The following is a 21302-nucleotide window of genomic DNA, read 5'->3' as shown; positions in this document are numbered from 1 at the left end:
CACAAAGCTTTAGCCATGTCTTCTTCTTCTCATTCTACAAAGTCTATTGGAAGTGAATTATAATCTTTAAAAACTCTTTTGAAAGAAGTTTCACAAACTGTGCAATCAATTGCTTATAGACAATTGGAGAGTGAGACTAAACTTAATGTTTTGACTAAAGCAAAGGATGAGAAGTCTCACATTCTAAAAAAATTACCTTCTCATGCATATATCTCTAAAGATCATGATTCTTTTGGGGAGGGAAGCATTAGAGTAAATGATTATTATCAAGCACCCCCTAGAAGACATAGAAGAGATAGAAAAGAACAAGAAAACCCAAGAGGGGTTAGGGTAGACCAACCCCATTTCCATGGAAAAGAAAATATAGAAGCTTGCGTAGATTGGGAAATGAGGGTAGAAAAATTGTTTGCTTCCCATAAAGAAAGAAAGGAAAGAAAAACACAAAATAAGAGAGGGGAAGTCGAAAGGGAAGCTAAAGAAAAAGAAGAAAAAGAAAAGCATGAGAAGACCCTTGAAGAACAAAAGGCGTGGGAGAAGAGTGTTCCTTCCCACAAGGTCATTCAACAAGACCAAAGATTTAAAAATACCTTTGAAAATATGTGTCTTGTTGAACAACCTCAAAGCCTTACCTTTTGTAAAGGAACACTTGCAAGCCTAAGTGAAAAAGAAGAGTCTTTAAAAGAAGCTTGCATAGATAAAAATGAAATAGATTATTTCTCATATGTGCTAGGATATCACCAAGTGAATGTCAAATTTTTTATAAGCATCTACAAAAACAATTTTTTATGTGAAGTACTGCCTAAAAAAACTTGTCATGTCTTATTGAGACAACCATTGCAAAGTGTACAAATCCTTATAAACAATGGTTGTCACAACGAGACTATCTTTACACATAAGAGAAAAAGTCTTCATGAAGGAGAACTCATGGGACAAATTAGAGTTGATAAAACTCTAGAGCTTTTAAAAGGAAAACTTTTGTCCCCCATGAGAAAAGAAGTTCAAAGACATTACCTTAGGTACAATTCTTGTTTTCAAACTACGCCCAAGGCAATGTCTCATAAACTCTATACTCCTTCACCTTTTGCAAATGATCCTTGGGAAGATATAAATTTCATATTAAAACTCCCTAGGACAACAAAAGGTTGTGATTCAATCTTCATGGTTATGGATAAACTCTTCTCTAGAGAAGTGATACATCTTCATGGTTTATCTTCAAGCATAGTGTTGAATAGAGTTCCAAATTTCGCAAACCATGATTTGAGGATTTCCTTTGGAAAACTTGCAACTAAATTGCACACTTTAAATTCTTATCATCCTCAAACGCATGGCCAAAATATATTTGAAAATCTAGCTCTTTCTACTATGCCTAGTGATCCTGCCTGTTGACCGGAACGCCGGAGAATGCCTCGTCAAAGGATCGGCGTGCGCACCGCTTCTCACTTCCGTTCCTTTCCGGGATCTACTTCAAGAACCTGCAAAGAAACAATACGGCGCCGCTGCGGCCGATCGCACTCCGACGCTCAAGTCAGTGTATCACCAAATACTAAGAACAAGAACCGTGCAAATCCTCTCTCACAATCAGCTCTATCACTCGCAAGCGTAAAGTGTATCCACTGAACGTGCGTACCTCAGAAAGTTTGTTAAGAGCTCTTATATACCTGGTGGCTTTCTCTCTCCTGGCAATTACAGACTTGAACACGTGGCTCGTATCCAACCGTACACGTGCCATCATCTGGAGGCTCCCTAACTTGGCGGTGCTTCTACTCTCATTTTGGCTAAGTTACTTATGCATGGTACTGCCCAGTGCATAGCTAACTTAGGAGTGCGATCTCTACTGGAACTGGCGAGTTAGGGGTTTTCATACACCTTCCCTGTGGTCTCGCCGGCCGCCTTCATAACCTGCTGTTTCTCCTTCATCTTCGGCGATGTGCTTGCTCTGGCGATCTCGACACGTGGCTTCATCAACGGCTCTCTTCATCTGCCGTTAGCGCTTCCTAAAATCATTTCGAAAACCCTTAAACCCATTACGCTCCACTGTTCCATCACTTTCTTCGTGCTTGCAAACGCTCTCACTTCCTTCTGCGAAAGCTCTCGACGCTCTTCACCGCTCTAGATCACCATCTTCCTTCACCGTCTTCCTGATCATCGAAAGGTAACTACTTTCCTTCATCTGCTGGGTTTCCTTGCATTTTCACCGATTTGCATCATCCTGTAACTGCCTGGTGCATACGCTGTGGGTTGTTCTTTCCATTTCTCATTCTGCGCAACTTAGGGCTTCGTCATCGTCGCAACGAACCTTCATTCGTTTGTTCTTCTCCTTCCTTCTATGATCGAGTCAGCCTCTGTAACCCCCTGACCATTTTTCCTTTCTTCTTCCTTTGCAGCTGCTATCATGACTCGTACAAAGATTACCCCGAACCCACCTCCTTCAGCACGAAACCTTCCTTCACAAGCACACGACCCAACACAAGTTCGTGGCGCTTCGTCTTCGCAGGCTGTGAGGCCTGCGTCTTCCCAACCTGTCCTGGCCCAGGCGACTCCATCTAACGCTGGAGGAGCCCCCGTCCCTCTGCCAAACTTCAAAACTCTATACCCCTGGGCTAACTCAACCCTTCTGAAGGAGACCTCGTCGGTGAACACTGCGGGAGCAGTTTTGCGGCTGACTAAGGGGGACGAGGCCTATCAATCGTTTCACAAGGAGCACGACGAAAAGATGATGGTGCTGCCTTGCCCCGCCGATCTGCCAGTGTGTGCTGATGACAGAGTAAGCGCCGACGGGCCCTTCTGCTTTGTCTATACAACTTTCTTCAAGAAGGTCAAGCTCAGGTTCCCTCTCACCCGATTCGAGAGGGAACTTCTGACCGAGCTCAACATTGCTGCCGCCCAGCTTCACCCAAACAGCTGGGCGTTTGTTCGAGCCTTTCAAATAACATGCGACCACCTGGGGTTGCCCGCGTCAGTGGACGTGTTTTTGTTCCTTTTCGAAGCCAAGCACCCAGGAGACCGCCTGTGGGTCAGCTTGAATGCGATTGCTGGGAGATCCATTTTTACCATCTTCCAGCAATCGTACAAAGACTGGAAGGGGAAATTCGTCCAAGTACGTGCAAACGACAAGGACACCTCCCTTCTTGATGGCTTCCCCTTGTACTGGGTGGACAAGGGGAAAAAGGAGTCCAAGAGCTGCTTCAGGAGGCCCAGAAGTCCTGATAGCATGGGAGCATTGGACAGAGACCTCTGTCTTTTCTGGAAGAGGGTGGCGGACGCCAATATAACATTCCTGACCACCACCTTGATCTCCTTCGAATTCTTTGAGGATCAGCTAGAATTCCAAATAGGTTAGGACATCCAAACTGTTGCTTTGATACTGCTTCTGATACTGCTTCTGGGCGTCTTGTGCGATATGCACAAGACTTTGGTTTTACCTTTCCTGCACATACCATCTGCTCTGCTGCTTATTACCTTATACACTTATCTTTTTCTTCTTTGAGCTAACCCATGCATTTTCGTTTCATGCAGACAACATGTTGGGCAGAAACATGTTCGCCGAATTGAAGGCGCTCGCCCGAAACCACGGGTTGGCGACCGGCTCCCAAACGGTGCCCAACTCGGCGGTCGAGAAGGCCATCGTTCATGGGCGGTCACCGCCCAAGGAACCCACCCAGCGCAAGAAATTGGTCCTTAAGATACCTAAGCGAAAAGCCCCTCAAGTCGTCCATGAGGAGGAAGAAGAGGATGACAAGGTCACAGAGGATGGCCTTGTTACGAAAAGGAAGAGGGTGGCACCTTCTTCTCCACCTGCTCCACCCCCTCTTCCAACTTCAACACCACCGTCGACGCCTGCTCCTCCTCCATCATCGCCAACGCCGCAGGCTCCTCCCTCTCCAGCCCAGGCGATTCCACTGGCCACTGCGCCACCTGCAGCTGAGGCCCAAGAGCCAAATTTCCCGGAGGACCCCCCAAGCGCCTCTACGCCACACATGTCAGCTGGAGGGGGCCCCCCTTCAAACGCTTCAGCTGCAGAAAATGCTCCAATCGGGGATGAGGTGGCTCATACCTCTCCAATCCTGATTACCGAATCCCCGATTGCGTCGCCACGCCAGGAAGCAACCACTGAAGATATTGCTAAGGAAGGTGGCGGCGAGAACCCTCAACAAGCCCCCTGGCGCCTCTCCAAGCAGCAAACCTTTCCCTCGAAGTTACAAGGATGTGGGAACCTCTAACTGCCAAGTTGAAAACCATAGCAGAGGATATCCCCGCGATCATAACGAGGGCTGTGGAGAGCTCCACCAGGAGGCTTCAAGACGATCTCTTCAACCTCAAGACTGAAAATAGCACTATGAAGGTCGAGGTGGAGAAAATGTCATTCAGCCTGACGCTCGCAGAAATCGAACACTCCCGAGTGGAGGATGCCATGAATACCGAGCTCAGGCTGGCGCGCAAGGAAGCTGCTGACCTTCGCCGCAAAGTTCACGATCTTGCCCAAGAGAAGGTCGAGTTGGAAAGCAAAATCGTGCCTCTTCGCGCCAAGGCGATCGACCTGGAGGCTCACATTCAAGCTGACACCGCCAAGGTGCAAAAACTGGAGCAGAGGTCGATCGACCGCGAGAAGCTACTTGGGCAAGTAGAAAAAGCGAGGGACGACGCCATGGCTGATCTCGCCGAGGCAAACAAGGAGAAAGGAAAGATGGCTGCTGAGTTGGCCCAAGCTCAAACGAAATCCAAGAAGGTTACTGACGACCTTCTCCATGCTCAAGAGACCAACGAACAACTCAGAAAACAGGTTGAAGAGCTGGAGCAGCAGAACAAAGAGCTCAAGAAGCAGGTTGAAGAACTTCAAGGGCAAATTGAAGAACTTAAGCTAAACTCTGCTCAGATTCTGGCTGCTGGATTCGAAGCCGCTCGGGAACAATTCGCATGCGTATTCCCCGATCTCGACCTCAGCATGGTGTCGTTGAACAACGAAGTAGTAGATGGAAAGGTCGTTCCCGCTGAAGACTGATCAACTCCACCTCATCTGCTACTTTATGATTTCCCTTGTATATATCTTGTAATAAACTCGCGCCTATGTATTTTTAACAGATACTCATTTCAATCACAAAGCTTGGATATTCTCTCCCCTGACTCCTTTTAAGCGCTTTAGCCTTCTTTGCATGTTTAACTTTGTCGGATTTAACTTAGTGATTTTGCAAACGCGATTTTTGACGTAACTGCCTCGAGCCAATTCAAACTTAAGCAATAATCACTTTAAACAACTTGTACTCTTGAGGCAACTAACCTTATTGCAAGAATACCCTTCAAGCAACGAACTGTAACTCAATTATTGGCTCAAACAACGTCTCACTCGACCTGCTTTATCAAACAAGTCTTTCAACCTTCTCGCCGTGTTTGAACTTTTCCCGATCGCCAAGAACTCTTGGTAACATCAGCCTTTCCTAGCCTCATGCTTTGGCAATTGTTTATTTATCTGGGAGCAGAGACGCCCTTTGGGGTTCTCTCTTTACCCTCCTGGACTTCAGAACAAAGACCGGCTGACTAGGCGTTCTCTTCGAACCTACCTTAGCCACCTTCCATACTTCTTCCACCCTCTGCGCCATGCCTGAACTCGTTCGAGACGAGAAGGATTTTATCTGGTGCCTCAACTCGCATGTAAGTGAGAAGGTCTTTTAACTCGCCTGAACTCGCTCAACGGCGAGAAGGACTTTATCTGGTGCCTCAACTTGCCCAGGGTGTACATCTCCTCCCCCCTGGATGCACTGAGGACCTTTTTTCTCTCGCCTGCACTCGCTCGGCGGCGAGGAGGTCTTTAACCGGCCTTAGCTCGCACAACGGCGATAAGGACTTTATCTGGTGCCTCAACTTGCCCAGGGTATACATCTCCTCCCCCCTGGATGCACTGAGGACCTTTCCTTTCTCTCGCCTGCACTCGCTCGTCGGCGAGGAGGTCTTTAACTTGCCTCTACATTGTCCCAGGGGTTCCATCTTCTCGCCCCCAGAAACATGGAGGACTTTTTACTCTTTCTCGCCTGCACTCGCTCGACGGCGAGGAGGTCTTTTACTTGCCTCAGGGCGCGCGAGAGCGTTGAGGTCTTTCATCTGGTGCCTCCGATCACCGAAAGACGATGAGGACTTTGAAAACTTAACTGGTGCCTCCAATCGCCGAAAAACGATGAGGACTTAAGACTTAACTGGTGCCTCCAATCGCCGAAAAACGATGAGGACTTAAAACTTTTTAGAAAGCACGCGATATATCTTTTCTTGCCTTAAATCATGTACAAATGACAAGGTCTTTCTTCAAAACTTTTGAAAATAGCACACATGCAATCTGAAAACACCTTATACTTCGAAAACTCTTCTTTTATTGGGTGGCCTCATTAAAAACCCTCCTTAGGGAAAAAAGAGTGCCCCCTTCAAACTGTTTTAACAGAGACATTGTAATATAACATTGTGTTTGTCTTTACTTACAAAGCTCTTAACTATAGTACAACTTCAGGTGTGTGGCGTTCCAGGTGCGAGGGATCGCCCCTCCTTCCAGCGTCTCTAAGCGGTAGGCCCCGTTCCCGAGCGCCTCGGTTATTCTGAACGGTCCAGTCCACTTGGGTGACAATTTATTCTCCATCTCGTACTGGTGGGCCTTCCTCATCACCAAGTCGCCCTCTCTAAACTGCCTTGGCATCACCTTCGAGTTGTGTCTTCGTTCAACCCTTCTCTTCACAGCCTCAGCCTTCAACCTCGCCTCTTCCCTGACCTCATCCAGCAGATCCAGGTTCAGCCTTCTCTCTTCATTCGAATCTTCCTCTACGAAGTTCTGGAATCTCGGCGAGCTCTCCTGGATCTCCACTGGAATCATGGCATCACACCCATAGACCAAGCTGAACGGGGTCTCGTGGGTTCCTGACTGCTCGGTGGTGTGGTACGCCCAGACTATACGGGGCACCTCCTCAGCCCAACTTCCCTTGGCTTTCTCAAGCCTTCTCTTCAAACCCCTCAACAACACCCGATTGGCTGACTCCACCTGGCCATTCGTTTGAGGGTGCTCGACGGATGCAAACACTTGTTGAATTCCCACCCCTTCGCAAAGCTTCTTCAACAGGTGGCTTGCAAACTGCGTCCCATTATCTGACACCAGGCGCTTAGGCACTCCAAACCGGCACACGATGTTCTTCCATACAAAACCTTCGATCTTGTGTGCGGTGATCTGGGCCACTGGTTCTGCTTCAATCCACTTGGTGAAATACTCAATCGCCACCACCAAGTACTTCATTTGCCTGATCACCAGCGGGAAAGGTCCCAGGATGTCGATTCCCCAAGTATGAAATGGCCAAGGGCTATAGATCGACTTCAACTCCTCGGGAGGTGCCTTGTGCCAATCGGCGTGCTGCTGGCATTGTTTGCAGCATTGGGCATATTTCTTGCAATCTTCTCTCATGGATGGCCAGTAGTAGCCTGCACGGAGAGTCCTTGCGGCCAGAGCCCGACCCCCGACGTGGCTTCCGCATATACCTTCGTGGAGCTCTGCCATGATTCTCGTGCACTTCTCGCCGTGTATGCATTCCAGGAGTGGGTGAGTGAACCCAAACCTGTACAGATCGCCATCAATCAATGTGTACTTGCTGGAATTTTTCTTTACCTTCCTAGCCTCTGTCGGATCCAACGGGAGGAGGCCATCTGCCAGGCACCGCTTGTACTGTGTTATCCAAGTGTCTGGCTCTCGGTCGGCGCAGACCTGCATTACGTCCACCTTCTCTCCTCGGCATGCTCTAACTCTCGGCGATCTCAGAGTTTCTTGCGTCAAAGATTTATGGCTTCTCGCTGCTCTCTCCGTCGACTTGCTTATCTGAAGGACCAGGTGATCTGCTACAAATGCCCTTGGCGTCTTCAGAGTTTCTTGAATCACCGTCCTCTGCCTACCCCCCTTGCCTGAGCTGGCGAGCTTAGCAAGCAAGTCAGCTCGGGCATTCTGCTCTCTGGGCACATGTACTACTTCGAAGGAGGCAAAGGAACTCTTCAATTCCTGCACATACGCCAAGTAAGCCGCCATTTGTGGATCTTTAGCCTGGAACTCGCCTGTTACTTGCCCCGTGACTAGCAGCGAGTCACTCTTTGCCATCAACACCCTAGCTCCCATTTCCTTGGCCAGCAAAATCCCGGCGATCAGCGCCTCATACTCTGCTTGGTTGTTGCTGGCTTTGAAGGCGAACCTTAAAGATTGTTCAATCAGCACGCCGTTGGGCCCTTCCAATATGACTCCAGCACCGCTACCCTGCTGGTTCGACGATCCATCCACCGAGAGTACCCAACGGAAATCGTCTCCTTCCACCCGCGTCGCCTCTGATGAGAGTTCAACCACAAAATCTGCAAAGATTTGCCCCTTGATCGGGCCTCGAGGCTCATATTTAATATCAAACTCTGACAACTCCACTGCCCACTTCACCATCCTCCCCGCAACGTCGGGTTTCTTCAAGACCTTCTGGATGGGCAGGTCAGTCATCACCAGTATTGTGAAACTGTGGAAGTAGTGGCGCAACCTCCTCGCCGAAAACACCACAGCCAGCGCAGCCTTCTCCAGGGCCTGATATCTCGTTTCTGGGCCCTGCAACACTTTGCTCACAAAATAAATAGGCTTCTGAGCCTGATCTTGATCCTGGGCGAGCACCGCACTCACCGCGCTCTCAGTCACAGCGAAATACAACCTGAGAGGGATTCCCGCCAGCGGTTTGCACAGAACCGGCGGGCTCGCCAGATACTCTTTTAGTTTGACGAAAGCTTCCTCGCATTCTTTTGTCCAAGCGAACTTGTTATTGCGCCGCAGACACTGAAAATAGGGGTGCCCCTTTTCTCCGCTAGCTGACACGAAGCGAGATAGGGCTGCCATCCGACCTGTCAGCTGCTGGACTTCTTTCACTGTAGTCGGGCTCCTCATCGCCAAAATGGCGGCACACTTGTCTGGGTTGGCTTCTATTCCTCTTTCACTCAAGAGGAAACCCAAAAACTTTCCAGCCTCCACGCCGAAAATGCATTTCTCCGGATTGAGCTTTAACTTGAACTTGGCGATCGTCGTGAACAATTCTTCCAAGTCTGCAACATGCTTGCTTTTCTCCTGCGAGGTCACGACCATGTCATCGACGTAGGCTTGCACGTTCCTTCCCAGCATTGGTGCAAGTACTCGATCCATCAGCCTCTGGTACGTGGCCCCCGCGTTCTTCAGCCCAAACGGCATCACCTTATAGCAATAGCACGATCTCTCCGTCATGAAGGTTGTTTTCTCTTCATCCATGGGATGCATCTTGATCTGATTATAGCCCGAGAAGGCATCCAGGAAACTCAGCAGCTTGCACCCTGCAGCACTATCAACCAGGGCATCAATGCTTGGTAAAGGATACGAATCCTTCGGGCAAGCTTTGTTCAGATCGGTGAAATCGACGCACATGCGCCATTTCCCGTTACTCTTCTTCACCAGTACGACATTTGCCAACCATTCAGGGTACTGGACTTCCCTGATGTGGCCTACAGCGAGGAGTTTCTGTGTTTCGTCCCTGATCGCCTGCCTCCTCTCCTCATTGAATTTTCTTCTCCTTTGTCGCACCGGTCTCACCATGTTGTCCATCGCCAGATGATGGCACAAGAAGTCGGGATCGATCCCGGGCATGTCCGAAGCGGACCAAGCAAACGCGTCCAGATGCCGCTCAATCACCTTGGCGATCTGGTCCTGGAGATCGACCTCCAGAGATCTTCCGAGCTTGAAGATTTTCCCTCCGATCTCCTTCTCGAGCCACTGCTCAACAGGTTTGGGCCTGGATTCTCTGGCGATCACCGCCCTGGCGATTCCCTGTTCCCTTGCTTCCTCGGGGCGATTCCGCGCCTCTTCCTCCTCCAGGCCAGCATTCCTCTCCCCTAGCTCAGCGTCTACCATCTCTACATCCCTTCCGGCGGCCTCCTCTGTTACCGGCGGTCTGGGCTTCACACCGGGAGGTGGGGTGGTTGTTACATAACTCACTGATCTTTTGTTTTTCAGGCTATTCTCATAGCACCTTTTCGCTTCTTTCTGATCAGACTTGATCGTGATCACCACCCGTTCCATGGACGGCAACTTCACCTTCATGTGCCGAGTCGACGGAATGGCGCCTATCCTGTTAAGAGTGGGCCTTCCCAACAGGATGTTATATGCTGAAGGGGCGTTTACGATGAGGTACTTGATTTTCTCCGTCCTCGACCCAGCCTCATCTGTAAACGTGGTTCTCAGCTCAATGTACCCCCTGACCTCCACCTGGTCGCCAGCGAACCCATATAAGCACCCTCCATAGGGCCTTAGCTGGTCAAGGGGCAATTCCAGCTGCGTGAAAGTCGGCCAGAACATCACGTCCGCCGAGCTTCCTTGGTCCACCAGAACTCTGTGGACCTTCCTCCCTGCTGTGACCAACGAAATAACTATGGGATCGTTGTCATGAGGCACAACGTCCCGAAGATCCTGCTTGGTGAACGTGATGTCCACTTCCGGCGAGTGATCTTCAAACATGTCCACTGTCATCACCGATCGCGCATACTTTTTCCTCTGCGATGCGGTGCATCCACCACCTGAGAAACCCCCTGCAATGGTGTGGATCTCCCCGTGGATAGGCATCTCGTGTTGCTGGGCTTCTCCACCTGCTGGCTGGGAACTCGACGCTCCCCCCGTCCTTCTATCCAGCAGATAGTCATTTAGGAACCCGCTCTTAACCAGATCGTCGAGCTGATACCCCAAAGACAAACACGAGTCTAAGGTGTGGCCAAAACATTGGTGGAACTCGCACCAGGCGTCCGGCTTTGACCCCAACACCTTGTCGCCCACCTTCTCGGGCGCCTTCAACCTAGCAGATATGTTAGGGATAGCGATCAGGTCCGCTAGTCCCATGACAAATTTGTGCTTAGGCGGGCGATTGTACTCCCAGCGTGCTGGTTGCTGGCGTGCTGGCTGTTGGCGCGCTTGACTTCTTCCCTTGTTTCTTCTGTCGTAAGGATGGCGAGTCCTCTGGTCTTTTCTGGCCGCCGCCGCCGCCGTTTCCAGCACCCTCTGCGGCTGGATCCTGGTCTGGGCGCGTGGCCTGGCGGGAGCCACGCTGCCTCTCTTCTCGGCGACTTCACTCTCGTCGGCGATGTGGGCCACCGCAAGTCGCCTGACTTCAGCAAACGTCGCTGGATGAGCCCTGATCAAGGCCTCGCAGAATGGCCCTGGTTGCACGCCCTTCTTGAAGGCATAGACCAGCATTTCTTCATCCTTGGCCGGCGATCTGACCATCTGCGCTCCGAAGCGATTGAGGTAGTCTCTGAGGGACTCCCCATGGTACTGCCTTATATCAAACAGATCATAGGACACCCTGGGCGGTGCCTTATTCACAATGTACTGCTCGACAAAGATTTTCGAGAACTGTTGAAAATTGGTTATGTGGCCGTTAGGCAGGCTCACAAACCACTCCATCGCCGTTCCCTGGAGCGTACTCACGAACATCTTGCAGTAGACAGCGTCTGACCCTCCCGACAGCATCATCTGCGTATGGAACGTGGTCAGATGAGCCTCTGGATCCTCCACGCCGGTAAAGACAGCCTTAACCGGAACCACGCTCGTGGGAATAGGCGTGTCGGTAATCGCCTGAACAAAAGGCATTGGGAAAACACGAGGTGGCGTCGACGGCGCCACCTCTTCAGCAGAAGAACGTCCTTGCTGCTCCTGAAGAGCTCGACGCAGCTCCTCAGTTACCTTGCTGAGCTCCTCGTTTCTGGCGCGAGAGGCGACCAGGTCCTCATGTATCCTCGCCTGTTCTACGCGCGAGGCTTCCACAGTTGCCTGCAACGAACGCAACATTTCTGCCATCTGCGCCATGGTCATGGCGGCGTCGCCTTCAGCAGCGACAGGCGCCACGGGACTGGAACGATTGCTTCTCATTTTTCTCATTAACTTCAGCGAACCACAGGAATACAGCAAACAACACTTCAACCACGATCGAATCAGCGATCAATCGGAGAAAACTCAAGAAACTGCGCAAGAACTCAAGAACACCGCAAACCTTCGAAGAAAACCACAACTTCACCAAAAACCCCCGTTTCCCCGCGGACAACCAAACAAGCGAAAGAACTCGAACTTCCACCAAACAGATTGCGCGCAAGCAACAGAAGACCTCACTCCACCGATCGAAAGCCAAACAAACGGTACAAACGCAAACTCACCGAACGAAATTCAGACAAACCGTGAACGATGGTTGCACCAGCACACAACCACGCAGAAAACTTCGTAAACCCCCAAGAACCCACGCTGTGGATGGGAGCAAGTTTTACACGGCCCCACGGTGGGCGCCTGATGATCCTGCTTGTTGACCGGAACGCCGGAGAATGCCTCGTCAAAGGATCGGCGTGCGCACCGCTTCTCACTTCCGTTCCTTTCCGGGATCTACTTCAAGAACCTGCAAAGAAACAATACGGCGCCGCTGCGGCCGATCGCACTCCGACGCTCAAGTCAGTGACGGTATCACCAAATACTAAGAACAAGAACCGTGCAAATCCTCTCTCACAATCAGCTCTATCACTCGCAAGCGTAAAGTGTATCCACTGAACGTGCGTACCTCAGAAAGTTTGTTAAGAGCTCTTATATACCTGGTGGCTTTCTCTCTCCTGGCAATTACAGACTTGAACACGTGGCTCGTATCCAACCGTACACGTGCCATCATCTGGAGGCTCCCTAACTTGGCGGTGCTTCTACTCTCATTTTGGCTAAGTTACTTATGCATGGTACTGCCCAGTGCATAGCTAACTTAGGAGTGCGATCTCTACTGGAACTGGCGAGTTAGGGGTTTTCATACACCTTCCCTGTGGTCTCGCCGGCCGCCTTCATAACCTGCTGCTTCTCCTTCATCTTCGGCGATGTGCTTGCTCTGGCGATCTCCAATGCCTAGGTCGCCTGAATCTACATCTGGCGACTTGATCTTTAACCTGGCGATCGCCTATTCTGGTAAGCTGGAAATCAGAACACGCCAACTTAACAACTGGCGACTACACGTGCCTCCCGACTTCCTTCCTATCTGCCAACCTGGTGCCTTGTCAACACGCCTACACTGTAGCAGGATGCCACATCATCATACCCGACCACCAGGGCGGTACACCTAGAATAATCATGAAGTGCACACACAACTCTAGAGGTGAGCAAACATAACATAAAGTAGTTCACAAAACTACTTATATTTCTACTTTTAAAGTTATGTGTGGGTTCAATCATCTTTCTCCTTTTAAGTTGTTACCATCTTCTATAGGATTTATGCCTAAAGAGAAAGTAACCACAAATGAACATTTTAAAATACATAAGATGATTAGAGACCACACACAACCATTAAAAGAGAAACTTTGTCCAAGGTTGCCAAAACCAAAAGAAAAACAAAAATGGCAACCTAGTAAAATTAATTTGCAAACTAACACCTATGCCTTATTTGATTATTTCTATAGGTGGACGTTTGATCCAGGAGAACAAGCTTTGGCGAAGCAAGAGGCTGCTATCCGAGATCAAGTCTGAAGATCTGAGGATAGATCTTCTCAAAGAAGGAGGAGATGATGGACATCATCCAGCCACAACCATCCCCTAGCCATGAAGAAGAAGAAGCAATGGATTTGAGGACAAATCCTTTTCAAGAGGGAGGGGATGATGGAAGAGGCCCAAGCACAAGCCCACATGCAAGCCCACCAAAGGGTAGATTTGGGCCAACCATAGAGTTATGGCCAAGAGGATCCAAGAAGACGTTATTTTACATGTTCAAATGCCATAAACTCTAGTGTAGAGTAGACTTTAATTTCTTGTCAAAATTAGCATAGGAACTTTATTTGTAATTTTCTTAGAATTAATTTTGGCACCTAAAACACCAACCTAGGTAAACTTAGAGTTTCTAAAAAAACCTCTAAATTTACCAAGGCCGGTCTAGAAAGCCCATGGAGGGGGTGAGCATAAAAATTAGACACACCCCTCCCCATGTGCTCATTTGTGCACCCATGTGCCATGTGCACCCATGTGCTTCACATTTACATTTCATTTGGCTAGCATTAGGGTTGCATTATGGTCCTCCTTAGCCTATAAAAGGAGGAGCCTACACCTTGTATTTTCAAGTTTATTGTGAGTAAAGTTATGCTGCCCATTTGTGCTCAACTTTGCTTCTCCCTAGAATCCTAGGCTCTAAACTTCAATTCCTTCATCTTTTCCTTTGAGCTGGCCGAACCACTCAATACCCATACCTATCATGCACCTACAAGATCAACACCACTCTTAGGAGGATCTTGCTCACTCTCATTCATTGCTTTCGCCCCATACTCTACATTGATTCAAGAAGAACTTCATGAAAATGCCATCAAGTATGAAAATATGGCTCTTCTTATTTCTTTTATAGAGTAGGGGTGCGATTGTAATAAATAGGTGTGTAAGTAGTAAGGGATGCTAGGGGGAGTGTAGATAGGAGTTAGGAGGTGCCAAACTAGGAAGGAAAGTCACACTTCCTTCATGCATAAGTTGGCGCCGAATTTGAGTGTCATTTGAGGCACATTTGGCTTTGCATTTCAGCACCTTATAGGCTATAAATAAAGGTGCTGCCCTTGTACAAATCAGATTTGGAAATTAGAAGTAGAGAGACTATACTCAAATTTAGAGAGAAATTGTGAGTCTTGTTGTCTTCTTCTTCCTTTGCCTTATCTTGTGTGCCAATGGTGAGCTTCAAGTGGCTGCATTCCTTCACTTATCTTGGAACAAGGCTCCAAGTGGCGTGATTGCTTTTCCAAGTCTCAAATCCAGCAAGTTTCACTCCATAAGTGTTCTTTCTTTCATTCCTTTCAATTCCATTCGATAGTTTCTTAATTCTTAGTGTTTCCTTTCATTTCCACCGTTTAAATTTGTGTTTTCCAGCTTTGTGTTCAATTTCTGTTCGGTGCAGTAGCTTTACCTTTCAATTCTGTTCGGTTTTCAATTGTTGTTCTTCATTCCTTGTTGTTTGATTCCATTTGACAATATATGGACTTCCATATGAGCTTTGGTTTGGTGCAAAGTCTTGGTGAGTTCTTGAATTAGAACATTGATCCAATTCTAAGTAAAGTGCCATTTCATGACCAACTCAAGTTGCTCCTAAGAATGTCAAAGAATCATGTATTCTTGTTATTGCATTCACATCACTCGGTCACATAGTAACCTCCTTGCGCTCTATGTTGACATTGGGCATAGATGGATGAAAGTTCTTGATCCTCTTGGTAAAGCTCTCTTATGTGATCAAATCCAAGAATTTGGGCACCTAATTTTGAAAAGAGTGTATGCCGTCTTGAAAGAGCATCGGCCACTATATTGGTGCTTCCTTTCTTGTATTTGATTACATAAGGAAATTGTTCAAGAAACTCCATCCATTTAGCATGTCTCTTGTTGAGCTTGTGTTGGCCCTTTAAATATTTTAAAGACTCGTGATCACTATGGATGACAAATTCTTTGGACACAAGGTAGTGTTCCCAAGTCTTTAGGGCTCCCACAAGAGCATAGAGCTCTTTGTCATTGGTGGGATAGTTGAGGGTGGCACCATGGAGTTTTTCACTAAAATATGCAATGGGGTATCCACCTTGCAACAATACCGCACCTATGCTTACTCCCGATGCATCACATTCTATCTCAAAAGTTTTGGAAAAATTTGGAAGAGGTAGAATTGGTGCATTGGTGAGTTGAGCCTTTAGCCTTTGGAAGGCTTGCTCATGCTTATCATTCCAACAAAATGCAACATCTTTTTTTACAAGTTCATTCAAAGGAGAAGCTAGGTTTGAAAAATTAGGCACAAACCTTCTATAGAAACTAGCTAACCCATGAAAACTCCTTACATCACTTACATTTTGTGGAGTGGGCCACTCTCGGATGGCTTTGATCTTCTCGGGGTCAACATGCACCCCCCTTTGGTTAACTATGAAACCTAGAAAAACTACACTATCTACACAAAAGGTGCACTTATCCCTATTGGCAAAAAGACTATTGTTCCTAAGCACTAGAAGAACTTCCCTAAGGTGACTTAAATGGTCTTCTAGGGTTTTGCTATACACTAGGATATCATCAAAATAAACTACTACATTTTTACCTATACAATCTCTCAAGGTATGATTCATGAGCCTCATGAATGTACTAGGGGCATTAGTGAGCCCAAAGGGCATCACCAACCACTCATATAATCCAAACTTGGTCTTAAAAGCGGTTTTCCATTCATCACCCTCTTTGATTCTAATTTGGTGATACCCACTTTTAAGGTCAATTTTAGAGAATATGGATGACCCATGTAGTTCATCAAGCATGTCATCAAGCCTTGGGATTGGATGCCTATACTTGATGGTGATGTTGTTAATCGCTCTACAATCACCACTTTTTTGGGCACCAACAAGACAGGTACAGCACAAGGGCTTAGGCTCTTTTAAACTCAACCCTTCTCCAACAAGTCTTGAACTTGTGACTCTATCTCCTTGGTTTCCTCGGGGTTAGTTCTATAAGCAGGCCTATTTGGTAGGCTTGCCCCCGGAATGAAGTCAATTTGATGTTCTATACCTCTAATAGGAGGGAGTCCAATGGACCCTCATTAGAGAATATATCTTCAAATTCACTTAAAAGTTTTTCTACTTGAGGAGGTAGACTCATGAGTTCATCACTTGTGGCAGTGCATGCAAGTGTTCCTTTACAAAAGACGAGGCTTGGTTGTTCAACAAGAAGCAAATTTTCCAAAACGTTTTCAAGAAGCTTTTCTTGTTGAGCAACCTTGTGGGAAAGAACACTTTTCTCCCACGCCTTTCTATCCCTAAGGATTTTCTCTTTTTCTAGCACTTTTTTTTTTTGTTTTCCTCATCCCTCTTATGTTTCATTTGTATTTGGTCTTTCACCACTTGAGAATGTGGTAAAGGACTAAGTACAAATTTCCTATGCTTATGGGTGAAGGAAATCTCGTTAGTGAGACCATCATGCAAGGTTTTCTTGTCACAACATCACATAAAACTTTGTCTTTGTAGTTCCCTAATAAGATGTGGCAAGCTTCCATGGTCTCCCTAATAAGATGTGGCAAGCTTCCATAGGCACTACATCACATAAAACTTTGTCTTTGTAGTTCCCTATGGAAAACTTGATTTCCACTTGCTTATCTACACTTAGTTCCCCATTTTCATTAATCCATTGTAGTTTGTAGGGTTTTGGGTGAGGAACTACTTGTAGATTAAGCTTATCCATCATTCTAGCACTACAACAATTACAACTAGATCCACTATAAACAATGAGGGAACATATATTTTCTAAAACATTACATCTTGTATGAAAGATGTTCTCCCTTTGTGTTTCCGTGGATGTGCTAGGTTGATTGTTGAGGGTTCTCCTAATCATTAGCAATTTTCCCTCTAATGGAGCTACCCTCTCATCCTCTCCCCCTTCCTCTCTCTCACTAGGCTCATCCTCGCCACTAGTGTATTCATCTACACCCTTTAAAAACAAAGTCCTTTGGTTTGGGCATTGTGCTTGCACATGTCCTCTTCCATAGCACTTAAAGCACTTAACATCTCTAGCTCGGATGGGTGGGGTGGAGGTTTCTTTTGCTTAGGGTTTGGTAGTTTCCTTTGGTTTTTCTCTTGATGTGCTACCCTCCCTTCTATATTCTTTCTTGGGATAAAAGCTAGAGTAGGAACTCACCCTTTGACTTGAAGTTTTGCGCAAAATTTGTTGTTCAACTTTAATGCAAAGTTGAACCAAGTCATTCAAGTCTTGGTAGGGAAGAAGTTCCACCCTATCTCTTATCTCAAGAGAAAGGACACTAAGGAATCTTGCTATGGTGGTGTCCTCCTCTTCCCTAATGGATGCTCTCATCATGTAGAGCTCCATTTTCTGCCTATACTCCTCTACACTCATATTTTTTTGTTGGAGTCTTTGGAGCTTGTCCATTAACTCCCTATGGTAGTATGAGGGTATGTGTCGACGTCTTAGGGCTCCCCTAAGGTCATCCCAACACTCAATGGGAGGTTCCCTATGAAGACATTTTTCTCTTTCGAGAGAGGTCCACCAATACATGGCATTCCCTTGGAAGCTAAGGGCGGCTAAGGGTACCTTGCGTTCTTCACTCACCCTATGGCAAGCAAAGAGTTGCTCTACTTTCATCTCCCTATCTAGGTAGATTTCTACATTCTCCTTACCATGGAAGTGAGGTAGGTCTACTCTAACCTCCCTTGGACCCTCTTGCTCCCTTTTCCTATTTCTTCTAGGGGGTGGTTGGTAATAGTCATTGATTCTAAGGCTTCCCTCCCTTAGAGACTCATTACTTTTAGAATGTGTTGTATGAGTATGAGTTTTTATTTTTATTTTTGAGACTTCTCTTCCTTGGCTTTAGTCAACTCATTGATTTTAGTCTCATTCTCCAATTGTCTGAATGAAATCATTTGCACAGCTTGTGAAACTTCTTTCAAAAGAGTTTTCAAAGATTTTACTTCACTTTCAATATGACTAGAGCTTTGTGTGTAGAAGTATTTTACTTTGAGAAAATTTAGGGAAGTCAAAGAAGGTAGTCTTCCAGGTAAGGGAGGTGAGTCACAATGGACTACTTAAATATCAAGCCTTGCCTTAGCCAAAGACTATCCCTCAATGTGTTCACACAAAGCTTTCTCTTAGTAAACCACTTAGAACACAATTAGGTTGGAGAAGTCAGATTTTAATGCAAGAAAACAATACAAACTAACTAATTAACCAAGCAAGAATTAACAAAGCTTTAAGCAAAACAAGATAATTAAAAACGTAACTATCTAAAGCAAAGAGATGCAATTAAAACAATTAACAATTGCTAAACTAGATAGTTCTACTCTAGTCGGCCCTAGGTGAGGCTTCTTGGACACTTGGAGCCCTTGAAGACACACTCACCGTCTAATCACGTAATTAAAGAAGTAATTAACAAAAGTTAAGTTGCAAAGAAAAATAAAGGAAACTCCCTTTGTTGATCTTTTTTTTTTTTGCTATTGGCACTTCCTTGGTTGTCTTTTCTTTGTTGGGCCTTCCAATGTTTATGGTGTTTTTGGTAGGTATTTGTTTCTGCCCTTGCCTTTGTTCCTTTTAGAATTAGGGACTTAATTCTCCAATCGTGCACCTATCAAGCAAACTAGACCTCACTTAAGTCAAATTTCCACTCAAATAAGCACCAATTGAGAATCAATCCACCACTAAATTTAGAGGTCAAAGAATTAAAGCAAGAAACAAATTAATTGGAAAAACAGTACCACACAAATGGAATTAAAATGTGACAAGTAGAAAGAGTTCCAAAGAAATATTAGAAAAGCAAATAAAGGTACTCAAAGAAAGGTAGAAACACAAAATGGATCCTAGGAATAGCACTAGATTTGATTTCAAAATAAAAAACAGCACCACTGAAATAATTGTTTTGGGCCAGAGAGCGTGATTTTCCCTGATTTATGCTGAGCTCCCCTTTAAAGATTTTCTTCTGAAAATTTATATGCAAACAATTCAAGATCTTAACTGAATTCTGGCGTTGGTTTCACTCCAAACGCATGAACCATTGTTTTTTAATAAATTTTCTAAAATCAGTGTTCAGTTACGCCAGTTGTAGCGCTAGATTTGCACACTGTTTTTATAATATTTATCATTTTTTTCTATTTGTGTTTTTGAACTGATTCTTTTTTTATCTTTTCTGTAACACCTCAATCTTGCATAAGCCAGAGGATCAGAAATTTCCTATATGGGAAAATAATTTTCTTAAGCAAAACAGCCAACACAGAGGTATGCAAAACATGGGATTCTGTAAATTTGGAAAGAAAAAAAAAACCCAGCAAGATATACCAAAAGAAAGACACAATGGATGATGGAAGAGGCCCAAGCACAAGCCCACATGCTAGCCCACCAAAGGGTAGATTTGGGCCAACCATAGAGTTATGGCCAAGAGGATCCAAGAAGATGTTCTTTTACATGTTCAAATGCCATAAACTCTAGTGTAGAGTAGACTTTAATTTCTTGTCAAAATTAGCATAGGAACTTTATTTGTAATTTTCTTAGAATTAATTTTGGCACCTAAAACACCAACCTAGGTAAACTTAGAGTTTCTAAAAAAACCTCTAAATTTACCAAGGCCGGTCTAGAAAGCCCATGGAGGGGGTGAGCATAAAAAGTAGACACACCCCTCCCCATGTGCTCATTTGTGCACCCATGTGCCATGTGCACCCATGTGCTTCACATTTACATTTCATTTGGCTAGCATTAGGGTTGCATTATGGTCCTCCTTAGCCTATAAAAGGAGGAGCCTACACCTTGTATTTTCAAGTTTATTGTGAGTAAAGTTATGCTGCCATTTTGTGCCAAGCTTTGCTTCTCCCTAGAATTCTAGGCTCTAAACTTCATCTCCTTCACCTCTCCTTGGGTTGGCCGAACCTCCCTAGCTTCATACACATCATGCACCTCCAAGATCACCATCACTCTTTGGAGGATCTTGCTCACACACCTCCATAGCTTCCGCACCCTTTTTCTACATGATTCAAGAAGAACTTCATGAAAATGCCATCAATGGAATTGATGAAAAGGAATTTGTGTAGATTTAAACACAAATATGAACTCAAGCTAAAAATAAAAGGCACCAAAGGATAAAAAACACAGCACTTGGGATAAAGGTTGGAGTAAGAACCCACCCTTTGACTTGAAGTTTTGCGCAAATTTTGTTGTTCAACTTTAATGCAAAGTTGAACCAAGTCATTCAAGTGTTGGTAGGGTAGGAGTTCTACTCTATCCCTATCTCAAGATTGAGCCCACTTAGAAACCTAGGTATGGTGGTGGTTTCTTCCTCTCTAATGGATGCTCTCATCATGTAGAGCTCCATCTTCTGCCTATACTCTTCCACACGCATGTTCTTTTGTTGGAGTCTTTGGAGCTTGTCCATTAACTCCCTATGGTAGTAGGAAGGTATGTGGCGACGTCTTAGGGCTCCCTTAAGGTCATTCCAATATTCTATGGGAGGCTCCCTCTGAAGACGTCGGTCTCTCTCTAGAGAGGTCCACCAATACATGGCATTGCTTTGGAAACTAAGGGTTGTTAAGGGTACCTTTCTTTCTTCACTCATCCTATGGCAAGCAAAGAGTTGCTATACTTTCATCTCCCAATCTAGGTATACCTCTACATCTTCCTTACCATAGAAATGGGGTAGGTCTACCCTTACTTCCCTTGGACTCTCTTCCTCTCTTCTTCGATTTCTTCTAGGGGGTGGTTGGTAATAGTCATTGATTCTAAGGCTCCCCTCCCCTAGAGACTCATTACTTTTAGATGCATGAGT

General features: G+C 46.1%; 1 pseudogene; it reads right to left on the bottom strand.

Moving 5' to 3' along the window:
• The window catches only part of LOC150027949 (uncharacterized), a 34281-nt pseudogene extending 16139 nt beyond the window's left edge, over positions 1 to 18142 (bottom strand).
• Between the last annotated feature and the right edge of the window lie 3160 nt (positions 18143 to 21302).

The sequence above is a fragment of the Phaseolus vulgaris genome, chromosome 4, assembly GCF_051622355.1.
Source record: "Phaseolus vulgaris cultivar YP4 chromosome 4, ASM5162235v1, whole genome shotgun sequence".
Classification (NCBI taxonomy): Eukaryota; Viridiplantae; Streptophyta; class Magnoliopsida; order Fabales; family Fabaceae; genus Phaseolus; species Phaseolus vulgaris.
This window is presented reverse-complemented; position numbering and strand designations above follow the sequence as displayed.